The 19,570-nt window shown below is 40.9% G+C and overlaps 1 protein-coding gene across 1 annotated transcript in view; it reads right to left on the bottom strand.

Annotated features, from left to right (window-relative positions):
* LOC116686615 (calcium/calmodulin-dependent protein kinase type II subunit delta) overlaps window positions 1–19,570 on the bottom strand; it is a gene marked incomplete in the record, with an annotated part of 176,474 nt that overhangs the window by 109,308 nt on the left and 47,596 nt on the right.

Genomic DNA, 19,570 nt, shown 5'->3' with positions numbered 1-19,570 from the left:
CCCCCCCCACTGTGTCTCTGCGAACGGTCCAAAGTACCTAGCGTGTACTGTAGTCAGGAGAGGAGTTTGAGAAATGCCGGGTATAACTGGTACTACAGTACAGTAGGTGTTAGCTTTTCCAACATGTATAGCTTAGTGGCAATATGCTCTTTTAAAAGAGGAAGTCCCACATGTGATGGAGTGGTAGTTTGGTTTCCACGTTGAACGTATTCAAAGGATCAAGTCAGAAAGAGAAACTGAGTGACTAGTCAATGAAACAAAGACAAAGTGGTGACAAAGAAAAACAGCAAGTCAAAGCTCATAGGGACGATGGTCCATACAGAAACCATTCAAAAATGTTCAGGTTATTAAAAAGGACATTTGTGCGATCTCTTTTGTTTCAACTTTCTATACTTTTCAAGGCATTTTCCAGCTTATTTATGACGCTCAAAGAGAACGTTTAAATACTCGCGTCGGTCTGTCAAGAGTGAAAATGTCTCTCAACTACGTGATATTCATCACATTTCCATTACAGGTTTCTTCTTTTGCCAACGTAACTTGTTCCCTAAGTTAATAGAAGAGTCTCTGACTCCATCCTGGCCATTGTTGATATCAAATAATAACTGTGATTGAGCTTTTATTTTTTTAGATTTTTAGCTCAGAATGAACTAATTCTCCAGCTGGGGTCCCCTCACGTTAGTGGAGGGGGTTCCCATTTCTCCTCTAAAGCACTTAATCAACAAGGACGACAACATGTCCCGATGCTAATCTAATCAAACGTCTTTGCACTGATTACCCTATTTAAAAAAAAACGTTTTTCTACGTTACCACATTTGACACAACTAGGGCTGAAACCATTCCTCAAGTAACTCCGATAATTCTAAAAAAAAAAAAAAAAAACTCGATTCGCCTTGAGGCTTTGTTTAATCAACGTTACCAACGTTGTATCGCTTCATGGTGTTGCCGCACGGAGGATTATTACCGTCGCACACCGGGCCGACGCTGCTAGCGACACATCTCCCGCCGCAGATGACACAACGAAGAAGAGAGCGTAAGGGGCTAAGAGAAGAGACAACAGAAAGTCTCCATAGATTGGAATCAGTTCAGCCGTGATTAATTAGGAAAACCCTGTAGAGTCTCTCTACTGCAAGATCAAACTAGCTTAGCACGATGGTAGCATGACGTCAGCGCTTCGGCATCTCAACAGAAGACGTCGAGTCTAACTTAATCATCCATTTCATGAAGGCAAGAAAAAGACCATGAAACTACACCAAACACAACAACCACCAGAGTCAAAGACAAGAAGATACGTGGTGGCGACCAAACTCTGGGACGGACTGACTGACTGACTGACTGACTGACTGACTGACTGTCTGTGTGTGTCTCTCTCTCTCTCTCTCTCTCTCTCTCTCTCTCTCTCTCTCTCGGATAGCTGCAGCCCTAGCTCCGACCCCTAAGAGCATGGAGGTCAGAGCGGCGTCTCTCAGGGAAAGGTTGATAAGAGAAGAAATTATTAACGGGGAAACAAAGGAGTACAAAAGAGGAGTCACTGGGGTTATCGCCAACGCAGCTGATTTGCTATTCAACTGAAGAGGCTTTGAGAATGCAGGAATAATGGAGACAGAGTGTCTCAAAAGACTGTTGAATATGTAATTGCTTATTGTAGTAGTCACCATCGCAGGTAGATTCAAAAAGAAAAAACATTGGCCAAAATATTTAAATTGCAAGTAACATACATCACAAGGAAAACGTTCTGGTTGGGGTTGCCTTGATGTTTCTCAATCATAAATCAGAAAAGAAGTCTGAGGTGGGATTAGCACTGGAGCTGGCCCACTTCCAAAGCCCAGATGAGCTCCAGAACACCGCCTTCAGGACCAGGAAATCGAGGACAGCAGCTATTTCCAAAGCAGCCGACTATCTGGGTCCACATCCAGTTCTTGCAGGTTCAAAATATTATTATTATAATTATTATTATGTGTATTAGAGCTGTCAGTCTTCCTCTATAATACCATTCAAAGTTCATTTGTTATGTTGCAGCCGGTTATTAATTTGTACGACACTACTCAGGCTTATGCATCGTCAACGCGTGGTTGTTGGTCCACGTTCTGTCCACTAGGGGGACTTCCAACATCAGCCTGGTCTTGAAGGGGACCTGCGTCATGGCGCGTTGCATTCATGGCACGCCACTTTGTTTACGTTGTTTCCCAAAAAACACAAACACACACACACACACAACACACAACACACACCACACACACACACACACACACACACACCACACACACACACACACACAACACAACACACACACACACACACACACACACAACACACACACAACCCACAAACCACACCACACACACCACACACACAACACACACACACACACACGAGTAACCGTGGCCGTCTGCAGCCCGGTCTCTCTGGCCCACTTAAAGCCACAGAGGATATTCCAGCCGGAGCCGCTGCATCGGCTCAGAGACCACGCCAGAAGTCCAAGCCACACGCTGAACTCTGGCGACAGCTACAGGGATTAAAGTGTGGGGGGGGGGGGGGGGGATCTTTGACTGGAGCTTTTTCACTCAACGTGTTCACATTACCTGTACAGAGGGCACCCCCAACTGGTTTTTAATCTACAACAAGATGCAAACAGCATGGCATCGACATTAAGACACCTACAAATTAATAATATGTCACAGTGAAGTTACAAGGTGACTATTTTAATTGAATGATTTTGTGTCAACGTACAGTCATAGCCTACCGTTGTTAGGGATAGTAATAATAGTGAAACCAAAATAGACTATATAAGGCTGTCTATGCGTCATAGCTAGGGCGAGTACACAGGCATACAGTGGGCCTGGGGGTGGGAGGAGAGTTATTTTTCTGCCACAAGGCCTTGTTTTGTCAGTGATTATATGCATCATACAACAAAGACCTTAATTATTGATATTGAATCATTTTAATGTTGATCCATCCAACACTAAGGATTCTTTTGTACCTTAAAATAAAGTTTCCAAAATCATTTCAGTGGTTCATTAACTCTAAGACCTAAGAATAACGGTAACAGTAACATACAATTCCTCCTCCAACCTGTAGGGGGACTGAAGAGGAAAAGTGCTTTGGTGTCTACAGTAAAGGTGCTGGTTCAGCGGCTAATGCTAATGTGCTTGGTCTATAATGTTAGCTAGCTAATCCTTGGTGGGTAACATATTAAACAACATAGTTTAACACGCCCAGTTATTTTTAGTATGGGACACGTCGGGGACACATCCACAGTCAGCCCCCAGCCAGCTAGCACCCATCCACTATCATTACAGCCCCGGTGCGGGGACACATCCACAGTCAGCTAGCACCCATCCACTATCATTACAGCCCCGGCCCGGGGACACATCCACACTCAGCCCCCAGCCAGCTAGCAGCCATCCACTATCATTACAGCCCCGGTGTGGGGACACATCCACACTCAGCCCCCAGCCAGCTAGCACCCATCCACTATCATTACAGCCCCGGGGACACATCCACAGTCAGCCCCCAGCCAGCTAGCACCCATCCACTATCATTACAGCCCCGGGAACACATCCACAGTCAGCCCCCAGCCAGCTAGCACCCATCCACTATCATTACAGCCCCGGGAACACATCCACAGTCAGCCCCCAGCCAGCTAGCACCCATCCACTATCATTACAGCCCCGGGGACACATCCACAGTCAGTCCCCAGCCAGCTAGCACCCATCCACTATCATTACAGCCCCGGCCCGGGGACACATCCACAGTCCCCCCAGCCAGCTAGCACCCATCCACTAGAATTACAGCATTTAGCATCCTTAGGAAATCAGCAACAAGCTTTTGTATGTGTACAGCATCTATTTAAGTCTGACCTTTGACATTTCCCCGCCATACATGCGGGCCTAAGACTAAAGCTATCAAAAAGCAATCCGTAAAAAAAAAAAAAAAAAAAAAAAAAAAAAAATACTATTTGAAGGCTGAATTGTTTTTCATTGTTTTTTTAATAAATATAATAGCACAGACGTGTGGCTGGAAGAATCCCTGATTTGCCAATTGTGAATGTAAGTAAATTACAGTAAGATACTGGTATAGGGGAAAGTCATTTAACTTCGGGATGGTATCTAACCCGATAACGAGCCTTGGGGCTAAAACCGTAGTGTCTGTCCCGTCGCAGCAGCCTCTCCCCTGCTCTGTGTCGGGGCTGCCCCTCTTCAACAAGCATAGACCTGTAGACATGTAAAGAGACATATTTTAATCTGCTCTGCCGCAGTTCAGCTGCAGTTATGTCTTGCACAGCCCATTGTGGCGAGCTAAAACAAAAGCTTGCCTGTGTTAAAACGGTTTTTCTTAGCCACGTCGCAACATTTGGCCAATTCTTGTAAACGCAGCCGCTGGCTGAGGTGAACCAGCACCACGTCCCTCTTTCAGCAGTTAATCCACATGGCTAATTATGTACGTCAGCGCCATCATGGGACCTTAGCGGTAGGGCTGTGATGGCATAGTTAACCGGTAGTGGGAGTTGAATGAGAATTTGGGGGGGGGGGGGGGGGGGGGGGGGGGGGCCTTAAGTGAGTGACGTCAGGGCCGGTGTGGTCGAGCAAGGAGAGCGAGCTGTACGCAACGCCACTGTGAGAAAAAGAGGAAAGAGGCTTAGCAAAGTTGACGTAAAGAGAGTTAAAAATGAAGAATAAAACAACAAGTTTGTTAGTTCTGTTGTCAATACTGCCGGTACCCCCGAAATATTAATCGGCTTAAACCTTACAATATGAACAAAATCACACACGCTATAAGACTTTAGTTTTTGCCCCCGTTTTTCATGAGCTGAACAAGACTTTTCCATGTACACAAAAGGCTTATTTCTCTCAAAAATTGTTCTCAAATCTGTGTTAGTGAGCACTTCTCCATTGCTGAGATTATCCGTCCACCTCACAGGCGTGGCATATCCAGACGCTGATTAGACAGCAGGATTGTTGCACAGGTGGGCCTTCGGCTGGCCACTTGTTGGCCCCGATTGTTCATAGCGCTATCCAACAATCAGATTTCCCCTCACGTGGAGCAGGCCCACTGTACGCCATTTGACAGACTCCTGTAATAAGATACCGTCCCCATTTTCTGCTTTCACACAGGGTTGTAATACGCCGGGTCGGATTGCAACGTGTGCGCTTATGGCTCGTGATGGAGCATAAACAGGAGGAGGCCAGGGCCAGCTGGCAGACAGGCCGAGATGTTCACTCGTGATGCACTAAGTGCGTCGGGATAGGAACGTCCGATATCTTGCTTTAAAAAAAAACACAGTTCAAAAATAATTAACAAATACAACGTCAAAGACGACAATGTCACGACTTTTTTATACCTCTGGTATTGACATCGAGTTTCATTTCGAGGCAGATAATGAGGCTGGGTCTCAGATAACGCTCACCTCGTGCTTGAGTTGGGTTTTTTTTTTAACTCTAGATTTGGTATTCAGACTTCTTGTTATATACAATATACTGTATATTTTTGAATCGGCATGAAAAGATGAGGCTCGGTTATCTCTACTGACCATTTAGATATAAAAACTGAACTTTGTTATGGGTTTTTTAAAAAGAGAAAGGGAACACATCCTCTAGAGCAGGGGTCATCAACTATATTTGTCAGAGGGCCAGAATTTTACCAGACAGTCTCCTTGGGGGCCGGACCCTTAAATAAAAATTAAATAAAAAAAACAAATGTTGGTATAACATTATGATTGATGTTTTTTGTTAATACTTTTTCCATTTCACTACAAAACTGAAGGCCTTTATGAGTCAGGTTCCTATCACCTATGCCACAGACAACCACCAGGGGTGAGAGATATTTTGCCTCAACTCAATTAAGTCAATTTTACTTGCAGAGCACTTGAAAAACAAACACCGAGGAAGTGACAGGAAAGGGTCTCTTAACGGAGGTAAAATGGCACTCTCAAAGGCTACGAAACGCAAAGTTGACATTGAAAACAGGTCCTTCAATGACGACCGGACTGAAAAGTACGCATTTAACATGCCAACCATGCGGAATGCCTCACCGGTAGGCCTAATTTGCAACGAAACGGTTGCTGTTGCAAAAGAATACAATCTGCGCCGTCACCACCACACTAAGCATTCAAATTTTAAGATTTCACATCCTGAGCAGTCAGAGGCGCGCCAGAGGAAAATCGCCGCACTGAAATCTGCCTACTCCCACGCAAGCGGCGTTACTACTCGAACTTTAACTGATCGAGAGAGAGTGGTTTGATTTTGGGGTGTAGCCTAAATAGAGTCATGAATGGTGGCGATGACTGAGAAGAGACTCAGTTGCTGCTGCTCTTAGTTGCTTTAATAGTGTAGAATAGGACGACGTATTTTCTCTTTGATCCTCACAATTTTGGAATCCAGTCGCGGGCCGGATCGAACCGCTAGGCGGGCCGCATTCGGCCCGCGTGCCGCCAGTTGATGATCACTGTTCTACACCCTTATGAACCCGTGCGCGCTCTCAGGTCAGGTGATCAGCTGCTCCTGACCCGGGCCTGAAACTGAGCGTGAGCTCAGAGGGGACCCGGGGCCCCTAGACTACGGAAGGATCTGCCTTTGCATGTAAAACCTCTTCTTTATCTGCTTTTAAAACCCTTCTTAAAACCCTTCTTTTCTCTTTGGACACACAGTAAGATGTCGACTTCTTTCACTTGTTCTTATTTGCTACTTTGTGTGTGTGTTTTTGAATTGTATGGTTATTAATTATAAATATGTTTGTTCATTTTCTGTGTACAGCACTTTGGTTGTTGTTGTAAAGTGCTTAACAAATAAAGTTGGTATGCCATGACGCAATATTAATGCAATTTGAAAACACATTGCAATATATCACATTTTATTAATTTATAACCTTTTTTTCTCCCAATTTCAATGACGCCCCCAAAAGGAAACTTATCAATGTATAATACGTAACAATAGACGCATACTTGGCAGCTGTGTATCGATACATTGTTGCCACTGAAAATATCGCGATACTACGCTGTATCGATTTTTTTTTTTTTTTTTTCTCTCTCCACCCCTATCTACCATAGTATCTTACTTTATCATGGTCGTTGCATTTCTGTGAGTGATTTGTTCTTATGTATGTGTGAAATATGTGTGTATATGGGTATGTGTGTTATGGTTGTCTTGCTACTGGATGCCTAAAATTTCTGCTTCTGCACGCACACTAAGAAGACATTTTAAGTGAAATATATGGGGTGTATTTAGCTACATATTGGGTAACAATACATATATACATATTCATAGGGTCTATTTCTGTCAGAATACACACTTTACACCTGATGCTTGGAGAGTTAAAGCCATTTCAGGTGATATTTTACTGCGACGCGAACTATTTTTTCTTATATCCATGCGCCAAATGTTTTAAAAGACTCGTTAATATAATGTCATAGTGCTGTGTGTGTGTGTGTGTATGTATATGATACATATATATAACACAGCTTCTTTGACATATAGGACTTAGTTTGGTGTTTTTTGGCTGTGTAATGCGGTTTTTAGGCACTCACCATGCGGACAACACGGCGCTGTTTTCCCGCCCTGCGGAAGAATAACTTCTACTGCGAAAGTGTCGTGGTTCGCCTCGGTCTCGTCCATGTCTATTATTATATATTATTATTAATAACAATAAACTTCACACTAAACAGACAAAAACTACAAGAGCTCAGCCAGAGTCCGCCTGGCGAGTGGGCATCACGGGGGCGCGTGCTGTTTGGAGTCGCGCAGATTTTACGTCATGAGCACGTGCCTCCTGTATCCTTTTATTTGTTTTTGTTTAAAATAGAAGAAAAAAAACTTGATATATGTTATTCTGCACGGATCCTTTATTCTGTGGGTTTAGCATATAGTCTAGTTAAACACTAGTTCATTTCTTCATTATATGTATACATACATATACATATATACATGTATACACATACTATACTGTATATGTACATATATACATATACATTTAGATACACATATACACATACATATACACATACATATACACATATACATACATATACACATACATATTTACATATACATTTACACATACATATACACATACATATACACATACATATACACATATACATACATATACATCGTGAAAAAAAAGAAATTGAATAGAGAAAATGGGTCCAATTTGACCCGAGGACCACATGTGGGTTTAAGGACAAAAAAACCTCAGGGGAAGACCCCCGAGCAATCCACCGAACCCAGAACCCAAATCTGGTTAAAAGCACCCCTTTTTGTAATTCGGAACAATCCTCTTCTACATGCATGTTTCCCAACTTAGGGTCGGGACCCCAAATGGGTCGCAGACCCGTTTATTGGGTCGCCAACTGCAGAGAGCAGACTAAAGTCAGTACTCAGCTGACCGCTCAGACATGACCTCAAAAGCAGAGACCTCAGAAATGACCTCAGAAGTGACCTCAGAACTAGGGGCCTTTCAAAAACCGAACTACGACGTGAGATCCAGTGTTGTGTATCTCGAACCAGACACGACCATTCATTAAATTCAAGTCAGCGATTGGTTGAACCATGTGGTGGCGGTATTGAGGGATGATGGGGGGGGGGGGGGGTGGGGTGAAAAACATGTTGAAGAAAGGGTGAGACCCGAAAGGACAAAGAGACCTTTTTGGTTTTTGGTTACTTCTATAATGGAATAATATACTTCACATCCATTAATTCATGGTTTTGTTCCGTAAATTTGGGTCCCGGGGAGACACCGAATTTCTCTTTTTGGGTCTTGAGCTGAAAAAGTTTGGGAACCACTGATCTGATGTATCAACAATCCACGCAACTTAACTTCACGCACGCCACAAAACGTTGAAAATGAGCGACGCGTGCATGCGTGTTGGTGCGTGTACATGTACATGATCTTCGTGAGCAATTTGACAACACTGTAGTAAAAAGTATTCGCTGCATCAAAAAGCATGCGCTGTAAAATACCATCGGACAAGCTAATCCAGCACAAACGATGCTGCGTTCAAGGCATCCCGTAACCTGTGTTTTCACACCCTTCACCCTGGAAAAACTAGTCAAACCCGTAACTTATAAACTAGTCCACGTGAACTGGTACCAGATCGTTGTACAACCCAGTTACACACCCATAAACCACAATGGGGAACCTGTGATGCTGGGAGAAATAGACATGAATAGGCAACCCGAAGTAATTCCGCACACTGTAGTCAAAACAATACACAACGCCTTGTGTATTATACGGTTGTTTATTAAATGAACGCCGCTAGTATGTCGCCTGGCTGTGGCTCTGGATGAGCTCTTTTGAGCAAAAATGTCAAGAATCCTGAGCTCAGTGGGTCAGAGCGTGGGGAAGAAGTGAAAAACCCTGGTGGTTGTGTGAACAACGTTGTGTAAGGGGGGGGGGGGGTATAGGACACGAGAATACATAACACACATGCTCAAGAAACCGACAGTCATTACAGATCTCTTCCATATTCTCCCCTTATAGCTGACCCGGCCACTTAATATACACGCTCAAGGGGGGGGGTCAAAGGTGAGGATTTCCTGGCTGGTTTGCTTTGGAGTTCCATCCCCAGAATCCTGGAACCCGGTTTAGGATTCAGCCCACGAGTCCCATGACCTCCCAAGACCGTGAGGTCTGATGTCGCACAACGTGACGCAATGTTCATATTTATGTCTCTGTGGGCAAGCAGCAATGATGTAAAAAAACCATCTAACGTTGTTAAAGTGTGACAGTTGACGTGCTCGGCGTCCAATTCATTTAACGAAGCCGTCCTGCTGGAGGAGGACCAGTTCAGACCCAAAAAGGGGGCAAAACAAGTATGCTTTGGGACTTTTTGGCCCTGTCTTCAAATCCCCCATGCTGCATCGAGACAGCAGTCCTCTTAAGTTGTGTGTTTTTAACATGCCAGAAGGAACTTACAGTCAATTGTTCCAGTATGAGGTCAATTATATGAACAGGGTCTCTCAAAAACAACACCCACACCACACACACACACACACCACACACACACACCACACCACACACACACCCAACAGTGTGCCTTAGCTCAGTTACAGTCCAGTATCACACAAACCTTCTCCTCTTTAACAAGAAACAAACCTTCCAGCTTCATCACTCGCACGTCACACTCGGAACGTAATCAACACACGACCACACACACAACACACACCCCACACACACACACACACACACCCAACGCCACACACACCCACACACACACACGATAAAACTCACCATGCATATTGAGGTTGTGGCCTGTTTATTCAGCAGACCCCATCCTGGAGTGTCCAAACACCCCATGGCATCAGAAAGACGTTCCTGCTATGCTGATCCACATCCGCAGCCCGAGCAGTCCAACGAGGGGGGTGTCCTCTTCTGGTTTCTCCACAGTTTTTACCCCCCCACACACACACACACACACACACACACACACACACCCTCCCGCCCGTGGTTTCAGCCGTGTCCTTGAGAAATGTCCAAAAGTGTTGGACTAGAAGGAGAGTGAGCGCAGCAGAGACAGGATGATAGTCATTAGTCCTCACTAGCCTCCAGTGAGACACCACTCTCCCTCCTCAATCGTCCCCCCTTTGTTTCCCTCCCTCCCTCCTTCTCCCTCCTCCTCCCCTCCAGCTTGGAGACTGTGCAGGCCCCCCCGGACCGGGCACCCCCAACTGTCTTTCGTTTTCCGCGTTGCACAAGTTAGGGTTTTGAATTCTTGGTACGTATTTGAATTTAGGTCTTCAGCTCCGGGAATGGCGAGACAGTGTAGACGTCTTGTTGCGTCCCAGGTGTCCAACAGTCTCAAAATACAAGGAGGACTCTGGGGACGCACCCTCGGGGGAAAGGAAGGAGAACACAACAAACACTTTCCAGTTTTCCTAAGCTGATTAAAAAACACGTTCTGGCTGTGATTTATTGATATTTTTCCTGTTGTCCTTGGGTCAATCCGGACTCATTTTTAAAGCTTCTATATCAGAAATATGGTTTTTTTTTTTTAACCAAATGGCCCCAAAAATATCATTGATGGTTCCATAAAATACTCTTCCAAGGTCTGATGATGAGGTCACTGCTTTTATAGCAGTGTGGGTGTTATATTTAATTTCATAGCATTTAAAAATAAATGGAAACAGTTTCAAAACAGGTTTCTGTTTGTGTTTTCTGTTTTTTTTTTCCATTTCCTGTTTAATTTTGTAGTGTCTCCGTTCTCCCATGTGTCCCGTATCCGTGTGTTCAGCCCTCGAGCGGTTAGCCTGCTAATAAAATAATAAATAAGTAAAAAAAAAATGAAAATGTTTTCATGTCATGCACTTGTGGGTCCATTCTAATTAATTTAACTTTGACAGTCCATCAACAGACATTTCTCAAATTGTAACTATTGTAAGTAAATAATTCATAATTTCTGCTTTTTTTAAAAGAAAAATGTATAAACTAACGATCATATAAATATGAATATAAATTAAATTGTGCCGTCTAGATCCTGATAACTAAAGTTGAACAGAATTGTCTGTCTCTAACCGTTTGTGTGGGTGTGTGTGTGTGTGTGTGTGTGTGTGCGTCTGTGTGTGTGTGTGTGTGTGTGTGTGTGTGTGTGGTGTGTGGAGGGATATCAGATGTGTGTATTTCTGTGCACACATTATCTCCGGTTTCAAGTGTGTGTACATTGTGTGTCTGACCAAGTTGTGTGTGTGTGTGTTGTGTGTGTGGTGTGTGTGTGTGTGTGGGTGTGGGTGTGTGTGCGTCTGTGTGTTGTGTGTGTGTGGGATATCAGCATGTGTGTTATTTAGTACAAAATTATCTCGCTTTCAAGTGTGTGTACATATGTGTGTCTGACCAAGGTTGTGTCTCTGTGTGTGGTTGTGGGCGTCTGTGGTGGTGTGTGTGTGTGTGCGGTGTGTGTGGTGTGGTGTTGTGTGTGTGTGTGTGTGTGTGTGTGTGTGGGATATCAGATGTGTGTTATTTCTGTGAACAAATTCTTGCTTTCAGTGTGGGTATATGTGTGTCTGGCAAGGTTGTGTGTGGTGTGTGTGTGTGTGTGTGTGTGTGTTGTGTGTGTGTGTGTGTGTTGTGTGGGTCTGTGTGTGTGTGTGTGGGATATCAGATGGTGTTATTTCTGTGCACACATTATCTCTGCTTTCAAGGTGGGTATATATGTGTGTCTGGCCAAGGTTGTGTGTGTGTGTGGTGTGTGTGGTGTTGTGTGTTGTGTGTGTGTGTGTGTGTGTGTGGGTGTGTGTGTGTGTGTGGTGTGTGTGTGCGTGTGGGGTGTGTGCCACCTGCTGCGAGGGTTGGTACCGTCTTTGTTCTCAGTAAGATTAAAGCAGATGAAAAAACAGCTGCTTCAAAGGTCAGCGGAGGTTCAGACAGGATGGGAATAGAACCGACAACCACTTCCTTCAGCACCACCTCTTTTGTGTCTCTGTCACATCTCCTTTGATTGGATCCGATCCACAGATCCTCTTACGATAGCGAAATCTTTTGTCTTTACTATCAGACATTTGGTCGAATTCGCACAGCTGGAAAAAAATCCGGCTGCATGTGCACAGAAACATGCTCTATGATTTTAATCAAACCTTTACCTTGACTTTATTACTTAATACTTGTCAATTGTGCCGTGCTCGTCCGTCTTCAGGTGCTTTTGGTTAACTGGACTGCATCATAAATGCCATACAAGCCCAGTTGGACACTGTGCCATCGGTGGACTGGGGGCGCAGTGAGACGTCACGAGAGCTGTGATTAGATTTGCATAAAAATATGGAATTAGACAGGAAATGAGACGTGAAAGTCACTGAAATGACTCCAAAAACGGCTATGATTTCAACCCCTATCTGGAGTGTACAGCTAGTCTCAGGCTACTTGGAAATTGTAGGTCTCCAATGATATCAGATGGCTTTTTCTGACCCAGCACCTGACCTGTGATCCCTGTGATTTATCCCGCCTTCATCTGGGGATTTGAACCAATGAGCTTTCGGTAGATGTTCACGCTCCGTCACATGTTTTGGGAGTGTAGCCTACAACACGCCTGTGCAAAAGTCATGCCGTTGTGTTGTGTTACAGGGGACTGTTTCTGGGGGACGAGTCCATGTCCACCCTGACATGAGACTTAGGCCCCCCCTGCTGGAGGTTAGGTAACAGTGGTGGTGAGAGACCCCACAACGTTGAGATTGGAAGATTCTGCAAAACTGGATCAGGTTCACTGGCAAAGTCTTCTACAACATCTGTGCAGGACAGCTGTGGTGTAGTTTAGGTTCTGGAGGATTTTAACATAGGGGGTGTAACTATGCCCCCGTTTTTTAACATAGGGGTGATGTATACTTATGCCCCCTGTATTTAACATAGGGGGGTGTATACTTATGCCCCTGTATTTAACATAGGGGGTGTATACTATGGCCCCCTGTATTTTACAATAGGGGGTGTATACTTATGCCCCGTATTAATAGGGGGTGTACTGCCCCTGTATTTTAACATAGGGGTGTAAACTTTGCCCCTGTATTAACATAGGGGGTGTTACTTATGCCTGTATTTTAACATAGGCGGGGGTGTATACTTATGCCCTGTATTTTTAACATAGGGGGGTGTATACTTAGCCCTGTATTTTACATAGGGGGTGCATACTTATGCACTGTATTTTAACATAGGGGGTGTATACTTATGCCCCTGTATTGTAACATAGGGGGGTGTAGACTTATGCCCCGTATTTAAATAGGGGGTGTATACTAGCCCCCTGTATTTTAACATAGGGGGGTGTATTACTTATGCCCCCTGTATTTAACATAGGGGGTGTATACTTATGTCCCTGTATTTAACATAGGGGGGGTATATTTATGCCCCCGTATTTTAAACATAGGGGGGTGTATACTTAGCCTCCTGTATTTTACCTAGGGGGGTGCATATTATGCCTGTTTTTAACAGGGGGGTGCATACTTATGCCTACTTAAAAACCATCCTCGTCTAAAATATGTTATTTCCTTTTTTTTTGCCCCCTACCATCTGTGCCCAGGTGTAACCTGCATATGACAAGTAATACCTCAGGTCACAGGATGTCACAGCAGTGTGCAGGATCAGTTCATTAAAATGGCAATTTCGTGTCTGATTTTGGGCTCTCGTTCATTATCAACATCTGGAATGATGATCAATCACTGACTGATATTTTTATTTTGGTAAATCCAATCCCATTTTTTAAAAACATGAACCCGTAGCCATGAAAATTCATTTGTTTTGTTTGATATATACTAACGTCAGCAGCTGAGATGGGTGAAATTGTTAGAGTGTGCGCATTTTCTCCTATTTCATGATGTACCTGCATTACAGCCCTGCACTTTGCTCTGTTTTGATGTGAATGTGAATATAAAATTCATTGGACCTGAGAGAAAAAGCTCCATTCTTCCACATTTCATCTCCTAATCCGGGTGTAACCCTGCTCTCTGTCTCTCATTTCCATTTCAGAGAGAGCAAGGCGGACAGATCCGGATCTTTCTCCGCCTGCTTAGCATTTAAATCCCTCCATCAGTCCATTGGTGTTCTTTCCTACTTTAGTTTTCTCCTAATTCCTTTGATATCCCCAAAAACTCCAAGCGGCTCGGAGTACGTGTCAGAATTTTGATGACTTCAGTAACTGCTTCACTGCTGTTAAAAAAAATCGGAAAACACAACACTGACCTGCAGTATGATCACTTTTTCATATGCAAATTTCATATGCAAAGCACGGCTGCTGGACAGAGGCTGCAGCCGTGTGAAGAGTGGTAGAGCGTGAGAGGACCTCATTCTCCAAATGCTCCAGAGCATTCCACAGGACAGTCATTCCTGCCTGTGGCCATCAACTTTATAAATCTACCTCCTGATGTCTGACATTCACCCAAACAACACACACACACACACGCACGCACACAACACCACACGACGACACCCACCACACGCACGACACACGCCAACACACACACACACGCATACGCACGCACACACACACACACACACACACGCAGCACACACCGCTCACCACACACGAAAACGCACCCCACGCACACACGCACTGCCTCCTGTACGCACACGCATACGCACCACACACACACACACACACGACGACAACACACATCCACACACACAAACGCAACACGCACTGCCACCCCCAACAGCACACGCATACGCACGCACACACACAACACACACTCACACACGATCACAGCACACGAACAACACGACATCACGCCTACACCACAACACACCACGCACAACCACGACCACGCACGTCACGACGCACGCACCAACGCACGCACACACACGCCACACACACACGCCTACCGCAGCACACACACACCACACACCACACGCACCTCACACACACACGCACACACACACACCAACGCACGCAAACACCCGCACACGCCGCACTGCAAGCACGACACACACACACACACACACACACCACACACTTGAGAAGTTAAACTGGACAATATTGTCTGTTTTTGCATAACATGGCCTGAAAATGTGTGAATACTCACTGCTACAATTAGTAATATTAATATTATTAATATGTTACTTTTCACCATTGAAAACAAAATACCTTAATTATGTAAATGTGTAAATACTGTATCATAATATTCCTTTACTATTATCAACACGCTACTATCCACACTCGTTATATCCTTATATTTTTTTTTCTTTCATTCAATTTCCCTGTTGGGTGAATACTATAGTCTTTTCTGATTCTGATTCGGTTTCTGAACGTGCAAAACTAAAGATCGATGCTTTTTAGGCCTCTGGAGAAACATTTGGTAGGTGCCATTGCTTCGCCTTTTTGCCAAATTCAAGAATGTATTGTCTGAAGATAGCGTCCTAATGTGTTCAATAGACTGAACCTCTGTCCCCTCTGTTCTGAGAAATATACTCTCCATAAACTGTGGCAAGATATTTGTAGATTTGTCTTGGATAGTATTACCTGTTACTTTGAACTTTTTACTGAAACATCTATCTGGTTTTGTCCGACACAATACTACATATGAGAAAGAATATTTTCTCATCAATCTCCTAATATTCTTTGCAAAGTTTTAGAATTAAAAAAAAGTCTCATGCTTTAGATATTATTATTATTATAAAAAAAAACCTTCAGACAACCTTCAGGGAACGTTCCCTACACATTCTCTCAAGGTATTTTTTAAGCCTTTAATAATAATAATTATTATTATTATCATATAATTATAATAACTTTAATAACTTAGCTCAGGAAAAGGGTAGTGGAACAAACGTTACATTAGGATTCAGGTTTAGGATTAGTATATATATTACAAATATATGGTGTGTTGTATATATATATATACTAGATACAGTAGGAATATATTGTTATATGTATCTGTATGTAAATGTGTATAATGGTATGTGTATGTGTCAATAGGTATGTAGATGTATGTGCTAAGTTATGTGTATTGTAAGTGATTTTATGTTGATATGTATATGGTGTAATAGGTATATGTTTGTATGTTGTATATGTATGTTATATGTATGTGTATAGATATGTATTATGTATGTTATATGTAAAATTTGTATGTGTTATGTTGTGTTTATGTATGTGTTTATATGTATGTGTATATGTACTGTGTATGATATGTATATGGATATGTTATGTGTATATGTATGGTATATGTTGTATATATGTATGCTGTATATAGTATGATGTATATTGTGTAAATGTATATGTATATGTGTATGTGTATGTATGGTGTATATGTATGTGTAAATGCTATGTATATGTGATGTGTATATGTTGTGTAATATTGTATGTGTAATATGTACTGTGTATTATTAGGTGTATTGTAATGTATGTGTAAATGTATATGTATGGTATATGGTATGTATATGTATGTGTATATGTATGTGTATATGTATATGTGTATGTGAAGTGTATTGTATGTGTAAATGGATATGTGTAGTATATGTATACTGTCTGGGATATAATGTATATTGTATGTTATATGTGTATATGATATGTGATTGTATGTTATGTATTTTATGTATTGTAGGTGTATTATGGGTTATAGTATGGGGTATATATGTATGTGTAATGTAGTTTGTATGTATGGATATGTGTATATGTATTGTATTGTAGTATATGTATTATATATGTATGGATGTAATATGTGTGTGTATATGTGTGTATATGTATGTGTAATGTATATGTAGATTGTAGTGTTATAGTGTAGATGTATGTGATATGTAAATGTCTAATGTATGTATGTGTATGTGTGATATTGTATTGTGTATATATGTATGGTGTATATATGATGTATATATGTATGTGTATATTGTATAGGTATGTGTAAATGTAGATGTATATGATGTATGTGTATATGTATGTGGTCTTGTTGGTAAATGTATATGTATATTGTATGTGTATAGTATGTGTAGATGTATGGATGTTATATGTATGTGATATGTATGTGTATATGTAGTGTTTAAATGTATTGTATATATTATGTGTATGTAAATTTGTATGTGTATATGTATGTGTTTATGTATGGTTTATAAGTATGTGTTATGTATGGGTAAATGTATATTGTATATATGTGTATGTGTATAGTATTTGTATATGTATGTATATATGTATGTGTATATATGTATGTGGTTATGTATGTGTAAAGTATATGTATATGTTGATATGTGTATTGTGTATGGTATAATGTATGTGTGTATATGTTGTGGTATATGTATGTGTATATGTATGTGTATATGTAGTATGTATATATGTATGTGTATAGTGTAAATATGTAGGTGATATGTAGGTATAGTTGTATGTGTATATGGTATGTGTATATGTATATAGATGTATGTGTTTATGTATATATGTATGTGATTGTCAATAGTATGTGTAATGTATGTGTATATGTATGTTGTATATCTGTATATGTATAATGTACTGTGTATTGTAATATGTATGTGTTTAATATGTTATGGTATATATGTATGTGTATATATGTATGTGTATATGTATGTGTCATGTATATGTGTGTGTTGATATTGTTATGGGTATATGTAGTGTAATATGTAGTGTAATATTGTATATGGTATGTGTATATTGGTATGTGGTATATGTAGTGTATGTATATATGTATGTGTATATGTATGTGATATGTATGTGTAATATCTATGTATATGTGTATTATGTATGTTGTATATGTGTATATAGTGTGTATGTGTATATGTATGATGTATTATGTATGTGTATATATGTATGTGTATGTGTATATGTATGTGTAAATGTCGTATGTGATATGATGTATATGTATGTGTATATGTATGGTTAGTAGTATATGTATGTGGTATTATAGGTATGTGTATATGTATGTGTAAATGATATATGTATAATGTGTATGTGTATGTTTGTAGTGTGTATATGATATGTGTATATATGTATGTGTATATGTATGGTTAATGATGTGTAGATATGTTATTGTATATGTAATATGATGGTTAGATGTGTATAGTATGTGTAAGGTAGTGTTTGTATATGTAGTATATATGTAGTGATATGGATATGTATGTGTAATGTATGTGTATGTATATGTAGGATATGTGGATGTAATATGTATGTGTATAGTATGTGTTATATGTATGTGTCTATATGTAAATGATGTGGTACATATGTATGTGTATAAAATGTATGTGTATATGTATGTGTATATGTATGTGTATAGGTATGTGTAAATGTATATGTAATATGTAGTATGTAATATGTATGTGTATATTGTATGTGTATATGTATGTGTATATGTAGGTATATGTCGTATGTTAATATGTATGTATATATGCGTAGGTATATGTAGAAATATGTATGTGTTGAGGTATGTGCTATTGTAGGTATTGTATCGGATATGTTCGTTATATGTTGAAATTAGGTAATGTAGTAATATCGTGTATGGTATTGTGTTAGTGTGTATGTGTTATGTATATATGTATGTGATAGTATGTATGTAGTTATGTAGTGTATGTATATGATATTTATATGTAATATGTATGATATTGTATTGTGTATGTATGAATATGTATGGATTGTATATGTATGGTAAATGTTAGTAGTAATATGTATGTGTTAGTATGTATGTGTAGTATGTATGTGTAATGTATGTATGTATGTGTAATTGTATGATAGTACATATGTAATATGTAATGTATATGTACGTGGATATGTATGTAGATGTGTATATGTATGTGTATATTGATAGTGTATATGTAGTGTAACAGGTCCACTATATTTGTAAATATGGATGTATAATGTACGTGTATATGTATGTATAGGTGTATATGTATGGGTATATGTGATGTGTTATGTATGTGTATAGTACATATGTATGTGGAGATGTATGAGTATGTAATATGTAAATAGTATGTGTATATGTCTGTGAAATGTATATATGTAGTGAGATGTATGTGTCTATGTATGTGTATAGGTTTGCTGTCTGTAAATGTATTATGTAGTGTATAGTATGTGTATATGTATGTGTAAATGTATTGTTATAGTATGTATATGTACTATAGTATCTATGAAGTGTGAATGTATGTATAGTGTAATGTATTGATATGTTATGTGTCAATGATA

This window comes from Etheostoma spectabile, unplaced genomic scaffold (assembly GCF_008692095.1).
Source record: "Etheostoma spectabile isolate EspeVRDwgs_2016 unplaced genomic scaffold, UIUC_Espe_1.0 scaffold403, whole genome shotgun sequence".
NCBI lineage: Eukaryota > Metazoa > Chordata > Actinopteri > Perciformes > Percidae > Etheostoma > Etheostoma spectabile.
The sequence above is the reverse complement of the archived record's forward strand: the minus strand, read 5'-3'. Positions and strand labels throughout refer to the sequence as shown.